The sequence below is a fragment of the Pezoporus occidentalis genome, unplaced genomic scaffold (genome assembly GCF_034315485.1).
Source record: "Pezoporus occidentalis ecotype Australia unplaced genomic scaffold, CSIRO_AGI_Poc_V1 ctg105, whole genome shotgun sequence".
NCBI classification, from domain to species: Eukaryota; Metazoa; Chordata; class Aves; order Psittaciformes; family Psittacidae; genus Pezoporus; species Pezoporus occidentalis.
Genome location: NW_026912832.1, coordinates 74,633 through 88,140, shown reverse-complemented (window position 1 = coordinate 88,140; position 13,508 = coordinate 74,633). Strand labels below are relative to the sequence as shown.

Sequence of the window (13,508 nt, the reverse complement as noted above, 5' to 3'; positions counted from 1 at the left end):
CTTTTACAAGAATTAAAAAATAATATTTTTGAAAGGTCACCTTTGTAGCATGATTAAAACTTTTGGTAATCCAGTCACTTAATAGCAAACTAAATCCATCTAAAATATCTGATTCAAAGTACTCAGACAGCATGCATTACCAAAGCACCCAATCATTTAACATTTTCCAGAATGGCTGAGCTTATAATAAGGCGAGTGAGACCACCACTACAGCAATTACACAAGGATCAGCTACTCCCTACCTGAGGCTCATCAAAAAGCAGTACAAGGTTAGAAAAGCCATCCAACAGATGAGCTAAGAACATCAGCCTCTCTAAGAAGGTTAAGATGCTAAGATGCATTGGCTACAGAAGCAAGCTGACAATGAGAAGCAGGAGTGAATTCTAAATTGAAAAGAACAGAAATCTCTAGGTAGTACAGTTGGGTCTTCAGCAGGAGAACCAAGGTTAGCAGAAAGCATTGACTGGCTTTGCACAGCCATGTGAAAAAGCTGAAGCCCTGAGAAAAAGAGTCTGGGCATGGTGCCATGCCTTCTCGAGTTCAGAGGGCAGGCTGCCAGACTATGCTTCTAAGCCACAACAGATTTCTCCTGATGAGCATCTCTGTGAAAAATGAGTATTGATTCTCTCATTTTAAGAAGGCACAATCTTACTATCCTTAAGGAAAGGTTGTAGGAAAATATGATTACTATCTTGCATTTTACTCAGTTCTGATTAAAGTTTCCTATTTAAACTAGATCTCCCAGGATGCAAGATCTAGGGAAGGGTTCATGAAGAGCTTTTTCTATTGGAGGGAGAGGGGAGATGGAGGAAGTAGAAGAGCTCCTGAGTGTCTCACCATTCAACTTTCAGAAAGAAAAACTGGCACTGATTTTGATTTGCCTGGGGGGGAATTGTGTTCTGCTACATTATTTCAGCCTCAGAACTAGTTTGCCTACCTTCTTTATCAATCCCCATCCTTTGATTTTTCACAATATCTACAGTCAGTTTGTGCAGAAGGATGCAGACTCAATGCCCTAAGAAAACAAAAGGACAAGGGAGAATACAAAAAAAAAGCACCTAAAGTATATTTACACAATAAAATAATATTTTTCTTCACCATCAACAACAAAAGTTATCTTACAAAGGAACTTCCCTTTCATACCTCCAGATGAACATAAATCACTGATGAACAACCTCAGTGAGTACTTGCTCTCTTAAGCTACTCTGCTCTAGTACTGCAACTTCCAGAGGCACTTCTTCCCCAGATGCAGTGACCAACTTACATAGTAGCCGATTCAGTTGTCCAAATTACTGAACTACATTGTTAATACCTTTCACAAGGGTTAGAAGTAACTATTTTGCTTTTTCCATAGCTAAAATAATCAGGACTAGGGGGTCACAGAATCATAGAACCACAGAACAGTTTGGGTTGGAAGGTACCTTAAGAGATCATATAGAGCAATCCACCTGCCAGAGGCAGGGACATCTTTCACTCAGTCAGGTTGCTCAATCCCCCACCCAACCTAACCTCAACAGGTCCAGGAATAAGGTATCCACAACTTCTCTGGGCAATCTGTTCCAGTGTCTCGCCATCCTCATTGTAAAAAGTGTCCTACTTCTGTCCAATTTTAATCTAAACTCCTTCAGTTTAAAACCGCTGCCCCTTGTTCTGTCACTACAGGCCTTGACAAAAAGTCTCTATCTTGCTTACAAGCCTTCTTTATATATTAAAAGACTTCAATAAAGTGTACCCTGGAACTTTCTCTTCTCCTTGCTGAACAACCCCAACTCTCTCAGCCTTCCTTCACAGGGAGGTGTTTCATCCCTCTGAACATTCTTATGAACCTTCTCTAGACCTCCCCAAACAAGCCCACGTCTGTCTTGTACTGTGCATCCCACAGCTGGATGCAGTGTTCCAGGTGGGGTCTCACTGGAGTGGAGTACAGGGGCAGAATCACCACCCTTGGCCTGATGGCCACGCTTCTTTTGATGCAGCTCAGCATACAGTTGGCCTTCTGGTCTGCAAGTGCACATTTCCAGCTCGTGTCCAAAGTACTAGTAAGAATGCACAGAATTTGGAAAACTCTGTGAAGCCTTAAAAACAGCAACAGTAATTTCCATAAAAACTCTTCTATGAAATGTTTGTGTATTTCAAAATCCTATTTAGGTGCACAAGGAAGGGACTATAATGCCCAGCTGCTTCTGAAAGAATTACAACATGCTCAAAATTTAAGATGCTCTAATTAGCCATAACTTTCTGTCCCAGCAGTGAAGTGCATAGGTCAATGAACATCTATGGACATCTTGTTTAACCTAAGGTTTAAAATTGCAATTCCACATGCTACAGTGAAACCGTCAATATAAGAAATTCATCATAAAGTTTCATCTTCCAGAGATTTACAGCTCATTACAGCATCTTTATCTGGACAGGACTTCATGCATAAGCTGTAAACTCAGAAGTTACAGTAGATAGAAAGCAGCCAGAAGTTCTGTTAGAGGGAAATAATCCTAGAAATTCTGATCAATACCACAAAGAAAACTGCCTACTCCAATTAAAAAGATGCCAACTAACCTATTAGTACATGCTTCTAAAAAGTATATACATATTCTGTGGTGAAAGCAACTTCTCACCAGTGACCTATACTAGAAGCAATGACCTGTTCTACTGAATAGAATATATTTCAACTGACACAGCTTTGTTCACAGACTGGAGTGTTCAGTATATATAAATATTAAAGCCTATAGATGACAAATTGAATCTCCTAGGAAAAGCTCTGCTCACATTCACTTAATTTGCATAGAAATCCAAAAATCCCATATGATTTTTACTGGAGACAGATTCAGCCAAGCAATTATGTGGAATATGGCAAGGTTTTAAGCGCAACAGCAAAACTTCATAGCACTTTAAAAGCAAGAAGTAAATTCTGCTATAGTTAATGTAAATGGTAAAGTGAAAATGTAATCAGCATGTAATTAAAACAGTTGATAATCATACAGGATTAGAGTCAAGACTCCTGATCTGGCAAAGGCATATCCTGCAATTTTTCTAATGTCAAGTAATCCTGGTCATACCTGCTACACCATTCACCAAAAAGACAGACTCCCCTAATGCTCAGTATAGTGAAGAGTCAGGAAAGCTGAAAAAAAAAAAACAAAAAAAAACAAAAAACCCAAAACAGGTCAAACACTGGCTTCTGCCCTGGTGAAGCACTCTCTGGGACCTTTCTACCTAGATCTTGGTGTACTCTTGGAAAAGATATTGTAGCATCTATTTTCATCAGCATTGAAAGGAAACAGTGACTTTCTCACAGACAACCAGGCACAAAATGTTTAGGTAGCAGAGGAAGACAGTTAAAACCTCAACTTCACTGCTAACTACAGGCATAGCAAACGCGTAAGAACATAACCCTAAAGGACACAGTATTTGTTCTACTGTTTTAGGGTTTTTGAATCAAACTAACAATGAATATGGAGACCAATTTATTTATTTTCTGCTTTTTGGTCTACTGGAGTCCACCACATTTGTATGGTAAACCTCTCCCATGTTTGTAATATATAAAGCTTGGGTCCCTTACCCTTAAGGTAAGGTAAATAAAAAGCGACAGCACACTATTATAATTCTGATTTCAGCCTGTTGACTTACACAGGTTGAGATAGTACCATTTCTATGGGGAAAAAAAAAAAAAACAAAAACAAACAAACCAACCAACCAAAAACAACTCTCATGGTCAGACTTAACCTTTGTTTCCCTTCTCTGTACACCAAAAAGTAAAATCGAGTGAAAATACAAGGATTGACGGTGTAAGAAGCAATGACTTACACATAAGCAAGGGCTTCTAGCAAACCTGATGTTGCCTTATGACAAAACAAACCAGTTTTGTTATTGCACAAAGCTACCTATCCAGTGAGGTTACAACCTTATGAAAATATTTCGGCATATACAGCCATATTATTCAGAAGAATTATAAAACATTCCACTTGCCCTGAACATGCTCCCATTTTTTTATCCTCCCTGGGCTGTACTGCACTATCCATGCTGTTCCCAGTGGCACCTTGCCAGCCCATGGGATTTTTTGAAGAAAGGTCAGACACAGTGAGTGGAAAAGAAAAGAGACTGGGACAAGACTACGCAAGTGTCAATATCTGTATAAAAGAAAGCAAACAGAAATTTACTGAAAATGACACTTCCCTTCTGTTGAACCTTGCAGAGTGTACGAATCAGGATTTTCTGGACTCTGTATGTCGTTAGCTACTGGGTTAAAGTCAGCACTTTTTCCCATTCTTTCATTACGCACATACCTGGGAGTTTTACTGGAAGGGCTGGCATGAAATTACACAGTGTAGGGTATCACACACCTGAAAGCAGTCCAGGGAGACATAGATTTCCAGTGCCATATGGTGTCTAGCCCTACTGGTTACCTAAAGTGGATGCCTGCTGCATTTCTCCTAACCTGCATCCTTTAATTTCTGTGCGTGCTGTTACATTACACTTCTGAGCACTGCACTGCAATGGTGAGAGCTGCCAGCCAGGAACACTAATGCTGCTGAGGAAACATATGGCACTTGTCACTTTAGACAGCACTTAAGATGATACAAGACTGGATACACACTTCTGCCAAAATGAACTCCTGTCACCATCTGCTTCAGAGGGCAGGAAGAGGAGGTACCACTGTTTGATATAGTTTTTTCCACTCACAGATGGGGATAGAAAGCTACCTTGGCTAGCTCACTCAGGGCAGCCAACCTAAGTAACTTCATCTTACAGGAGAAAATGCTGAAATAAAAAGCTGAAGGGGAAACAATATGTTTTGCTGAGAAAAGAAACCCACTTGATCTGGGGTATATTTCTGGCCTACTTAAAGAGATACTTCTTCCTTCCCTGCCCCAAAGGCTTTTTTCTTAGCTACATCTGTCTCGCTAAGAACTTGGGTTTTAAAAACAGCTTCTAAGGATTTTGGAAATAAACCACTGTTTGCAGTGACACAGTGGTTGTGCACACACTGGGCTACTTACCAAGATCTGCTAATAAGCAGGCTTTCTAAAAGACAGGCCTGGGAATACACATTCCTTTGCTTTCAAACCAACAACAGATCTTCTGCACATTTGGCACCACATGCACTAAAATTGAGGAAGTCAAAGCAGTAGGTGGAAAACAGGCCTCTTCTGAAAGCACATTGTCTCAAAGATAACATTTCCACTATGCCACAGTTGCGTGCCTGATCTCATGCAGACCAGCCTTGCAATCACAGAATCACAGAACAGTTAGGGTTGGAAAGGACCTCAAGATCATCTAGTTCCAACCCCCCCCTGCCATGGGCAGGGACACCTCACACTAAACCATGTCAACCCAAGGCTCTGTCCAACCTGGCCTTGAACACCGACAGGGATGGAGCATTCACAGCTTCCCTGGGCAACCCATTCCAGTGCCTCACCACCCTTACAGTAAAGAATTTCTTTGTTATATCCAACCTAAACTTCCCCTGTTTAAGTTTTAATCTGTTACCCCTTGTCCTATCACTAGAGTCCCTAATAAAGAGTCCCTCCCCAATAAGCATAGCCAGAGGAGAGCTGAGCCACACAGTGGGCAAGAGCTTCAACCATGACAACTTTGCTCTGCAAAGCCCATGCTGGGTATTGATGCGTGGCCAGTCTCATGCAGCTAGAACAGTAAGTGCCAAATGAAGACAGAGAATTCATGCATATATGGTTTACAGCATGAACTAGCTCCTGGGCCCCCCCCTTTTTTTTTTTAATTTTATTTCCACGTTTAACCTTGATCTATCCAGGTTTGCTTAATTTGAGGATTCTGCTCACATCTGAAAACAATACAAATGAACAATCTCTGGAGATGCAGCTGCTTGCCATCACATTAACTGAGTTTAGGAACATTCTTTAGTCAGAGCTTAACACTTGCAGGGAAATGCAGGAAAACATGCCACTTCTTTGAACTGAAAGACTTCAAGATGTTACTGTGCCACAGAAGAGCTTTATTCCTATCTTAAAAACTCCAAATCACAAAATCTTCCATTTTCAGCCAACATTCACCCTGTGTTTGTCATTGCCTTATTGTTCCATCCCAATGGACAAAGCACTGGTCAGCAACTTCTTTGCCAGTAATTTGGCAAATACTGTTCTCTAAAATCTAAGACAAAAGGGTTAACACAAACAAATATTGGTTTCTGCTCTGTAAATAAATTAAGATAATTAGTTCTGCTTCAAACTAAAAAAACCAAAGCAGCAGCAAAGTGGCTTTTATGTGACACGATAGCACTTTGGACAAACTACATTCTTAGTTTTCTTGAATGTGTCTGAGAAAATCATTCTGGCATCTTAAAAAATAAAATTAAATTTAACTTAATGCTGTTTAATTTAGCATTGCCACCATACATATCTTTCTCCATGAACAAATAAAATAAAAAGGGCTTGGACAGGAAAATACACTTACTGGGGGGATGCAGATGAAACAAAAATGTTCATGCAAGGCATCACATTTTTTTTAAGCTATAAACAAACAGCAAGTTTAGATCAAATTAATAGCATATGAACTACAAGCCCTGAACCTCACAGAAGTACTTACTCTTCCTGCCTAAAACTAGCAGATGGCCTAAAAAGTGTTCTAAAAACAGATTTATGTCTTACACAAACAAATATCAATGTGTGACATTTTATAACTCACACACAACAAAACAACTTCCTAGTCCTCTACAACAGGACCTTTCAGGACTAAAAGCTTTACCATCACTTGATTGTCCAACTGAGCTGAGATGAATTAGTAAAACAGAAATCCTAATTAAAAATGTCTGATATGCATTTTATTTTCCCTAGGTAACACAAATATACTGCTGATAGCACATTTTGGTATAATTGTCTTTTCACAGAATGTTTTAAAATAATTGGAAAGAAGAAATTACACTCTTCCAAAAACATTCCAAATACTGGTCACATTAATTGACAAAATAGGGCAATGAAGCATGATCAGTATTTGTGCAATCCATTTATAAGCATAGATACGTCTTTTGTTATATCTATGTGCTATTCAAAATGCATACTATTTCTAGACCATTTCTGTGGCTTGTATCACTATATTGCACATTAACAAATAAAGAACAAGTTTAAGCCTTATGTATTTGAAAGCATGCTCCAGTATTAGCTTCCAGCTGATTACAGAACTTACACTCAAGTTAATTTAACTTACCTAGAATTATGACTGCCAATTATTTTTATTGTTTAAAAACATGCACTTTTTAGCATTTAGCTATATCCATTATGCATAGATACATTTCTTAAATGCTTTATGTATGCTGAAACACGTAACATCAAATGAAAAATACTTATAATTCAGATTTTTTTTTTTTTAAGTCACTATAATAAAATATTGGAAGTGTGAAAAGAAATAGATTTTTCCTACCAGAAATTTTATCTTGACCAATTTGGCTCCCACATATTCCTGTGTTCCACAGAATCAATTTCACACTTACTCACCTCCCTGTCTCTGTGATGTGGTTTATTCATTGGTTTGATATTGCCATAGCAACTCTGCAACATGGTAACATGTTAGCCAAGCAATGCTGCTCACCTCCCAGTGTATGGTGAATAGCTGCCTGGTACATACAGAGTAATTTTTCAATGTGTATTGATCTCGGCTCCCTACGAGTAAGCCACCGGTGTAACATCACCATTTTTATCTCTGCATTTAACAATCTTTCATCATGACCCTCAGAGTATATAATTTGTAGTGGTCTTAGCTTAATCGTAAAAATTAGCTACTGCCGCAAATTTAAAACCAGGCTATATTTTATTATAAATTCCAGCTAATGCATCTGGGCGTTTTTGAACAACCAGAAAAAACAAACAGTACTACTCACACAGCAAAAATTCAGGGCTTCACTAGCATTCTTGCCCATTGCAAGCAAACATATGCAAATCAAAGATCAGACTGTGCTAGCACGCACTCAATTTAAGAAGCTTTCCCATTGGAACATGTGGCCTGGAGGGATTGGAGGCCCTCTCTCCCCTCAGGAATGGCGATCCATGCCATCCCAGGAACCCACCAGCAAACTGGCTGGTGACTGGTAAGGGAGAAGGATGGTGCTTTGTCCCTGGAAGAGGTGCAGTGATGGCTGAGCCAGTCAGATAGCAGGGAGAGATCCTCCAGCAGCTTCTGCCTCCACAACCTCCCCCCAAACAGTGGGGGGTCACAGCAGCTGTGAGTTACTAACTGGAGGCAGTGTCTCCTCCATTTGTATGAAACAAAACCCGAAACAAAAAAAAAAAAAGTGTCAGAACAAAAGCAGGATCTCTGTTGCAGCAAACAACAGAGACCTTAAAGCCTCTAAAGTCTATCACATCTATACTATGCAAATCAGGGCTTCCCCAAACACAGATCTGCATCACAGCAAGGAGAGCAGGCAACCATCCAGGGCAGTAGTATGAGTGGGAGCTGAAACTCTCATTGACTGACTCTTTTATCTTCACAAGTTGCTAACTGCTTCACAACCGTGCTTACTCATGGCGGAAATATCCTTATGTTTGACCTAGGCTGCACCACGGCTTGACCAAAAAAAAGGTTTTTGTGAAAAGCAGTTTATTTGCCCTCAGACACTCCTGGACAAGTCACATAGAACACAGAAGGTCTGATCCCAGGTAATACAGGAAAGCAGAATGGAGATCAGTGATACCTTAGGACTGAAATCCGAATGCAGTAACATCCCAGGACACTTCCTTCTACAACCTAATTACATCCCCCCTGTTTCAAACCACTGTGCATAAACTCAAAGGTTAAATGCTGTTCTCTGCCTTAGGCTAAGTGCAAAACACATCAGTGAGACAGCACGAGCCTCACAGTCAGAATTCCAGTTACTGCCACGTTGCTGTAAAACACTAAGGTTGGTGATCAGAGATGTACCACAAAAGTACTAAATGTAGTACAAAACTACTGCATGGACTAGCAACCAAGGGCTTTAATTTCCCTCTCCAGTGGAGCTGAAACCAGCGTTTTGGTCTGGGATTTCCTTAGGTTATATAAAGGAAAAGATGTGGATCAGAAGGGACATGGAGAAAAGTATTTTTGACTAAAAGCCGTTTCCGTTCCTGACTATGAGCTCCAACAAGCAAACACAAGTTATGAAACTGCTATAAGGTGAATTCTGTTGTGCTCCAGCACAGCAACAGCAGCATTTATTGTGCAGAACAGGCAAAAGGTTTTCTGTTACTATTTCCTATAACTTGGCTTAGATTTGTTCTCAACCAAAACAAGTTATCCCAAATTCCAGGAGATGCAAGTACTCTGCATTCAGTAATGATTCTACAAAAATAGTTTCAAATGACAGCATTAAGATGCCAGCTGTTGGTTTGTTGTTTTGTTGTTGGTTTTCATTTGTGAGGGAGGGGCTGCAGGAGAAACAGGGGAGATGGGGAATAGGGGGAGGGACTAAAGAAGAAAATGAATTCATACCACCTGTACATACCACTAGGAAACCGTGCCTTTTTGCTTATGGACCATGCTTACAGTAGTGCAAGTAGCTAGGCAGTGGTTGTCTTCTAGCAAAATCTGAGATGGCTCTATGCTTTTGGGTAATTTGCAATATTAATTCTCTTATTTAGCTTTCTCTTTGACAAATGTAAAAAGCTGTAAAAAGGTGTTGAAAGAAAAATTACATTCTGCCCAGTGTGAGAGGTTATTTCATCTGGGTACAAAATCAATGTATAGACCTTTGCTGGAACTCTTGGTTAGTACACTGCAATGGCATCTATGCAAAATGAAACATTAGCAACTGGTCTGCTGTCTGCCATCCCCTTCATCCTCTCAGTAAAGAATCTTAATCTTCAAATACCAGCACAGTTATCTGCTTTCCTCTGAAGGACTTCAAGTAGGGGCCAGATGGGAGCTATCTGTGCATACACAGACTACGAATTCATGGCCAAAAACGGGGCATGAATATGTGAAAATATTCAGCATCATTCCCATAGGCATGTGTCCCATGGACTCATTTTGGAAAACATGGAATAGTACAGTAGCAGTACAGTTTCTATGTAAATACTTAACCTTTAAATAATCCCAAAACTATAAATGTGCAAACAAAACAAAAAACAACTCAACAATAACCAAATCTAAATATCACTAACAGCCTAAACTAAATCTACATGAAGGTTTAGAAAAGACACTGAAATACCCACCCTCACTTCCCTTTTGTTCCCTAGGTCTCAGCAACTGCACTAAACTGAATTACTGAGCAAACTGAGTAAGAATTACTTTACTCCTAAGTGTTATTATGAAAGTTAAACAAGGAAATTGCAACTGATCATGGTACAGGAATTTTATTACAGGTCTGAACCTGAACCTAGTCCTCCATTTCACCAATATGGAAATCAGGGCAAAAAGTTCTTAGTAAACATCAAAGTTGCAGTCACATGAACAAAGGTGCAACTTCAGTTTGCACAGAGTCCCATTCCTCTCTCTCCACATGCAGTTTTTTAACCTTCTAAACATGATATCCCAAAGGCACAATCACCATCACTGATGGGCTTGGCCTTGGTTAGCAGTGGGTCCATCTTGGAGCCAGCTGGCATTGGCTCCATCAGACAGGGGGGAAGCTTCTAGCAACTTCTCACAGAAGCCACTCTTGCAGCACCCACTGCTATCAAAACCTTGCCATGCAAAACCAATTCAACTTCCAGAATAAAAGCAATATGTTAGTTACTTATTCAACTGTAACAAGTCACACATAGCCAACACACACAGCCACTGAGTTGCAATAGCACATTGTTTTTTTTCCTAAGGGTCAGAAATCACCTTCTGGGAACTATCATGGTCTCCTCTCCAGACTGGGCATTTCCCAGGGCCAGAAATCCAAAGATATAGTGGGTACTTCACAGACCTTACTGTCAAGTGCTACACAGTCACAGCTTTGGACTTCATGCAGTGCCAGGAATCATTTCTCCTCCTCTGAGCAAGGCCACATCTCAAGAAGCATTTTATATCCAGTCATATTTGCCACATGCGCTGCCAGTCGGATTGCTCTGAATTAAAACAAAAAGGTCATACAACATGGTTTTAGCTTCAACTTTAGTTATGCTAATTTAATCCAAATGAGAGGAATGACAGCTCCAGTTTTACATAAAGATTCCAGTCCTTATGTATAATTCCTTTAAAATGCACCTTTATATTCTCACAGCAGAGGCTCAGCTCTGTACAAATGGAATTTTGGCTTGCTAAGACTCAGGAGTTTAGTCTGTAAAAACCAGCAAATATCCCTTGAGACCTGTAAAACACTCTGGAATAAAAGCATTCAAAACAGTCTTTAAAAATCAAATAAAATAAATAAATCAGCAGGCAGCACTGCAACAACAGAAAATTACCTTGATAAAATGGGTGATTCAGACAGACAAATGGATTGTCAGCAAATAAAATGATGCCAACATAAGCAATCATCAGGTCTCATCAGGCAAGCTGTGCAAGCAGAAAATGGAGGGACTGCAAGTCAATAAGCCCAGTAAAACAATTGGCGATATCTTTACTTGTTTTTAGAGATCTTTATTAGAGTTGCTACTTTAGGCTTGACATGTATTGCTATGACATTATATTATTTTTGATTGATTGTACCCTTCTCTCTTCCTTAAGATGAGCCAACACAGATAGATAGCAGACTGCCTTTAATGGCAAACAGGTATTTATTATATTATCAAAGATTACTATCACTGCATAGTGTAGTCTTTTAAATATCTAATAACTTTATTTTTAATACACTCTGTTACGGTAAAAAAATCAGAGGGAAGAAAGACATTACAAAAGAGGGATTCAGATTTCTATTTCATAACAAGGACTAGGTAAGACTTCTAATGAGAATTTTTAAAACAGCTCAATTCAGTGAAACAGGAACAACTTTTACAAGGGTTGTGGCACCTCTGGCTTCTTCAGATTAGGAAGATCCTGTACCCATCACATTGTTAGTTTTAATGACTACATTACATACATTTAGCGAGTTATATAATACTAAATATTAAAGAACAGCTTGTCTGGGACACAGTCAAAACAGTTATGTATCTGTATGACTTCATTCATATGAACGGGTTAACAAATTTGAATGAGCACACAGCGCTTACTTTCATATTTCCAACTACAATCATGTTAGCTTTAGAAGCTACTACGCAAAGTCACGCTGATCCTTCCTTGATCAGGTCCTTCAAAACTTCACTTTCACGTCTTCACAAAACACCCGAAGAAACGGGAACACTGCTTTACATTTGTTTGGCAATTCACAACAGGCCTTTAAAATGAGAGAGTATTTTTTTTACACTGCTTGTTTTAGGAAATTTATTTATATGTCAAATTAATTTGAGTCTGAGAAAACTTACTTCCTCATATATTTGAAAATGACGAGTATATTTGGCATCTAGTGCTCACTAAACACAGAAGAGTTATCAGTTGCTGTTACAATTATGAAAACATCTATGAAAACCAAGAGCTGTCACAACCAAGCCTTATTTTCTTCAGGAGTCTTAATACATGGCATTCAATACGACTGAAATAGATAATGTAATGGGCTGTCTCGTCTGTATGGTTACTGGTTTTCCCTACAGCTTCATTCCTTGTGTTTCTGTCAAAGACTGTTTAGAATTTTATCAAATATATATTTTTATTTGTGCTTTCATGTAGTAAAGTTGTTACTTTGATTCCAACACACTGATATAAGCTCATCCAGCTTTGCTATAGCAAAGGTAGTATGATTTGATTCACCATGCTAAAGCTGCAGGATTTTGATTGTACCTTATGATGTGCTTAGTATGTCTGGCATCTCTTTAATCTACCTTAATCAATATCCACAGATGAAATATGGTGAAAATATTATTCAAATAATTTTGCAAAAAAATCACATCTGACACCCCCTCTGATTTTAAGTAACAAATCTGCTCTGAGCACAGTTATATATAAAAAAAAAATAAGGAGTTTAATTGTGAAGTATCTAACCAGGATGGGCAACAGTTGAATTCAACTTTACTCCATAAACAAATTCAGCCCATAAAGATGATTTTACTAATACATAATAATTGCTTGGAAATAGCTATACCAACACTAAGCCCATATATTGTTTGCAGTTGCTCTGGGGAGATGAGCAAATTGGCATTCGTATTACATAATAGACCCATTTAGCCCTTGTAGTGGCAGACAGCTGAAAGCCAGGCAGCAAAGCCAGGAGGTGAATAACGGACACGGCTAGGAAGCAATTGTTAATATACAGCAGCAGCTGAGCAATTGGAAAGACTGATAAGAGTACTGAGCAATCAAATTATATCAGATTAATTCCCAACTCAGAAGGTATCCTCTCTGCAGGAGTGAACCTACAGATCAGTTAATAAAAAGTGAGGCATCGTAAAACATAAGCAGTTTACACCAATTCTCTTTTTCACTATCTGTTTCAGCAAGATGCCAATAAATCAAAGATCGTTATAATTGTCTCCTACTATTGTACAGTATTCATTCTTTTCTAAGAGAAAAGAAAAAAAACACAAAAGCAATAGGATGCTTTT

The 13,508-nt window shown here is 39.0% G+C and overlaps 1 protein-coding gene across 2 annotated transcripts in view; it reads right to left on the bottom strand.

Annotated features, from left to right (window-relative positions):
- The window catches only part of MYO16 (myosin XVI), a 386,124-nt gene that overhangs the window by 343,420 nt on the left and 29,196 nt on the right, over positions 1 to 13,508 (bottom strand). Inside the window, exon 1 of one of the 2 annotated variants that reach the window (XM_062619175.1) lies at positions 3,054 to 3,071. The exons of the other annotated variant lie outside the window; for it this stretch is intronic. The gene's annotated coding sequence lies outside the window, so the exon portion shown is untranslated. Of the gene's footprint in view, positions 1 to 3,053; positions 3,072 to 13,508 lie in introns of those variants that run through there. 2 annotated transcript variants of the gene reach the window in all.